A 5,090-nucleotide genomic window follows, 5' to 3' on the forward strand; every position below is an offset into this window, starting at 1 on the left:
ATATTTTTTTCTTAGAAAGCCATGTTTAAAATTTCAGATTGGTCAATTGTTGTTGTCAACTAAAGCGTGAGAAAGGTAAAAGATCAGAGCATCGATCAGATTAAATTTTACGTACCTTAAAAATTTGGAAGATTTAAAAATATCTCACTTGAATTTCATCTTGCATCCAACCTCCGCAAGTAAAATCATGTCTTCCTGATTATGTCTTCCATATGTTAATTTCCCTAAAACTGACTTATGCAAAATTCATGAAGTTTTGATACATAAGAAAAAGCCTTCTAAACACGATTAAAAAAGGACCTGCTAGTCAAAACTAATACTTCAATAATACTTGAACACAACACTAAATTAAAAAAAATCATGTAAAAAGTAAGTTATAATAAATTTCATTTTATAGCTTAAAATATAGAAACCTTAGTTGAATACACACTCCAGATGATCTTGGACACATTCATTCGAAACTAAATTAATGTGAGATAAAGCTAATAGTTACAACGACAAGAGTTAATCTATACACTGTTAAGTGAACAAAGGGAGATTATCTATATTACTTTAATAAATTAAAATCATTCTCAACAATAAAATGACTAAACTAAGTACATTTCTTGTCTGGAAAGCCGCCTTCTTCAGGTACATCATAAATTCATAATTTATAGGGAATAGTTTCTTGTGCACATAAAAGTCTAATATAGAAAAGAAATTAAATATGAGTGCACTGGTATTATATATTCGAAACATTTTTTCATATTTGTCATCCGGCGAGATAAAGACATTTATTCTACAAATATACTAATATTGTATATGATTCACAAATTTATTAACATTGGTCAATAATCATATACTCTTAAGAGTTTTAATAGTTTTAATAGTTAATGTATATGACTTTAGCACTATGTGTTAGTTTCGAATATTGAAGCGTTTTGTAAGTTTTGTCTAAGTGATCTTCAATGGTTGGTGCCTTTTTAATTTTTTTCTCATACTAAAAATAAATATTTTGATTCGATTGAAGTGGATATGATCGATTTTCAAAAAATCTGACACTTGATCCCTTTTGAAGAATTAAATGGATTTTAATGCGGATTTAAGGTGATTTGATCAAAATATTATAATAAATCATCTTATAAATATCATATTATATAAGCTAAAACTATTTTTTACCTTCATCATAATGCTAGATAAAGACATTATTTCTTCAAATACACTCATATTGTATTCACAAGTATTCACAAAATTTTTAATCAGAGTTAATAATTACTTAATATTAAAAATTTGGAGATATTAAGCCATTCCAAAATGTGGTATGACAACTAGACCCGGTTCTTTGGTGTAGCTTGCTGGAGCGGAGAACTAATAATTCTTCGAGCTTTCAAATTTCCTCGATCGTTGAAAACCGATTAATGTTTGAAAAGTAAATAATATTGAGCACTATAATACTCACAATCCATATACGAGTGCAAGTATGATAGTATGGGAGAACTGATATAGGGTATATATATTTCTAAAATTTTAAAAGTGTGAGTATAGTAATATCATTTTGAAATCCATTGCCCTCTTTATTGTCAAGTTGGGACCTTGGCTTTTTGTATATTTCGTGAATTGGTGTACACACATTTCAAGTGTCATTGATTCTCGTAATGATATGTCTTTGTTAACCCTCGAGCCCCTAAGTTGGTGTGCGGGGCCTTCAACAACCTATAGTATCGTGAACTATCCTTTGGATTTTTGTATATTTCTCGAATTGGCGTACACACTTTTCAAAAAAAATAAAAAAAATTATTAGTAAAAATAAAAAATATCTATTTTTTAAGTAAAAGTGTAATTATTCATAAAAAATAAACATTTAAAAAATTTATTCGTCAGATACAATTTTCGATGTTGACAAAATCTATTATTAAATATATGTTATTCAATCAATTTAAATTTTCAAAAAAGTTATTTGAGTTTCTTTTTTTCAAAAGAAAAAGAATTTTTTTTTAAGAAATTAGTCGGTAACCTTACCGGAAATGATACAGAGTTGATCAGTGATAAATTCGTTATTAAACTAGATGCCTGATCAGTTGCACGTCACTTTTTTGTTATCCATTTTAAGGGGACTAACGGGAGTAACATATTTAAAATATTTTTATTGTTAAGGTGTTTGACTAAAAACTTTTTTGGGCTCGTAACCCAAGTGAAAGTTTTGGTATTGTACAGTGGCGAGCTAAATCATTAATATATTGAGCTCAATATGTAATGAAGCATGTGTTGAAGAATTTGCTACATCCATCCACTAGAAGCTAAAGAAATTTGCATTCAAATCTTATCTATAGAGTTTGGTGATAAGACTTCAGAAGTACAACAGACAACACATAATTTGCACGACTAACCAAAACTTTCAAAACTTTCAGTTTTCACAAATTTTTACACTAGTTAGAAATACACTCATATAGTATTCAAAAAAGTATTAATATCGTCAACAATCACACACCCTTAAATTTAGTTTAAATAATTAATGTATATGATTTTGATAGTGGGTGTTAGTCTCGAATGTTGAAGCATTTTAATAAGTTGGGTTTATCTAAGTGATCTTTAATCGTTGGTGCCTTCTTAATTTTTCCACATACTAAAAATTCATACGAATTTGATATTTGATTTGAATGAAGTGGATAGGATGGCTCTTCTAAAATTATGATAGTTGAATCATTCTTAAAAATTAAATGGATTTTGATGCATATTTAGGGTGATTTGATCAGAACACAATACGTAGGAAGGCCTATTCGCAGTACAGTTAATAATAAAGGGGAAAATGTGGAATTCGCAGCCTAATAAGAATTAAGACTTTTAGGGTTATGGTGGACTTCAGAGTGTGCTATATATTGCAAAAGAAGAAGTACTACACCACTTATGGCACACAGAACTTCCAGAATTAAGGAAAGCAAGTTTAAACAAAGATTCTATGGTATAGGCTTATAAAAATTCGTCACACATTTAGGTCCCACATAATGTCTTAAGTGGATATGTTCATGTTAAGTTATTGTGTACTTCTAGGAAGATAATTAAGATGTAAAGAAAGATGGTGTGTATGGTGGAAGAGTGGAAAAATTGTAGGTTACTAATGATCTAACACAAATTGCATCTTAATTTGTAACGCAGGTCATGGTCAACAAGCCGGGAAGAGTAATAGTTCCGTCCGATAAGAAGCGAAAGAGCAAGAAGGATTGAAATGATGAATTCCTTTCCTAATAAAGGGGGTTTGCTTTTGATAAGGGCCTTTCTTGGTTGTAAAAGAAAGTAAATAATTGCAGGGAAGGGCTTTAGCATCCTGTTTCCAGAGTTTAGATCATAAGCCCAGATAAGCTATATAAGCACATCGGGGTTTAGAGATAAAACTACTAACTTTGTACAAAGAAGAGAAGAAGTGATGAAGGCAACCCCTAGACTTATCGTTAAAGTCAATCATTCTACAAAATTTAAATTGTCTAGAATGGCCTTGTCAAAAAAAATAGTCAAGAATGGTACATATGGTAAACATAGAATCACGCATTTGCATATCTACAACCCCATACAAAGTAGTCTAAAGTTTTTATAAAATTAATTTACAATTCTCTGTTATATCATTTGATTTTTTTGAAAAAATTAGCAAAAAAAGATATTATTTTTTAGAAAAATAGATTAATAACATTTACTTGTTGAAAAGGGTCCAAAACTAGAAAAATAGAGATTATGTTGCTAGAGTTATTGAGCTAATAATACCAACTTCAAAAGATTGTTACTTTTATAAAACGTGTCATGTATGTGTATACTTTTACAAATACTTTGAAATTGAGAGATTTAGAAATTAAATAAATTATAAAAATTTCTAACAAATATATTAAAATCCATATATTTTAGTTTTAAAATCCTCCAATACATTGATATTACATTTAAATTTACAATTCAAATCTAATATACTGGAATTTTTAATATTTTGGAATCCTAGTGGAATACCCAATATTTTCAAAAACAATTAACAAATCTAATCTAGGGTTAAGTATATTATTTTGTAAATCATGCTGTACAAAGATCTTTATTTTATTCAAAATCTTGAATATCATATATGTACTGCATGTAAAATATAAAATATTACAAAAATACTTTATTCTACAAAATATGTTAAGTTTGGAGAACATTTGTTCAGCTTGCGGAACATACACATTTTACTTATTAAACTTAAATGATCTTCAATAATTTTAATGAATTAGTGATATTCGTAGAACATACTTCACAAAATAATAAATTTTATAGTGTTTTGATTGCAGAACATATGTGGTCTCCAAGGTCTCCGATTAAAAAATTGTCTCCATAGAACTTTTCTCATCTAATTGAATACGATAAGATTTTCTAAATTTCTTAAAATCTAATTTAAGTAAATATGAATATCTTTAACATCCAAAAAGATCATTTAAAATCCCCTCAAATACACCTACTAAGCATCCCTTTTAGAATATTTTAGGCCCGTCAATATATTTATACCCCTTTCTACAATAACTATTTACACTTCTCAAAACAAATAACATATACACAGTTTTATGCAGAATCAGTACAAGATGAGAAAAATGGCACCACCTGAGTACCAGATCTTGAACTTAGACATAGATTTGGTCATCATCATCTTCTCCTTACTCTTGAATGATAACTTCATAGATTTTGCAAACTTCTTTCAGATATGGGTATTCTATCAAACTCCAAAACATATATCTATAATCCTACAACATATAGATTGGCAAATATCCATATTCATGAAAGTAGTTTAAACCCAATTGCCCAACACAAATTCTCCGCCTTCCTTGAAGACTGCAAAACCAGAGGTATAAATCATGCACTGTGTTATGATGCCTGTAAGCATCTTCTACAAAGGAAAGATTCTGAAAATAACCTATACATCCTTCGATAACTTTCACACAACCATTTCCTTTCATTTCTAGCATTTCATGTATTCAGCTCAATATATAATGGAGCTTGTGTTGAAGAATCTGCTACATCCATCTACCATAGACTAAAGAATTTCCAGTTCAAATCTAATTTACAAAGTATGATGATAACGCTTCAGAAGTACACCAGGCAGCACAACC

The sequence above is a fragment of the Apium graveolens genome, unplaced genomic scaffold (assembly GCF_009905375.1).
Source record: "Apium graveolens cultivar Ventura unplaced genomic scaffold, ASM990537v1 ctg4014, whole genome shotgun sequence".
NCBI lineage: Eukaryota > Viridiplantae > Streptophyta > Magnoliopsida > Apiales > Apiaceae > Apium > Apium graveolens.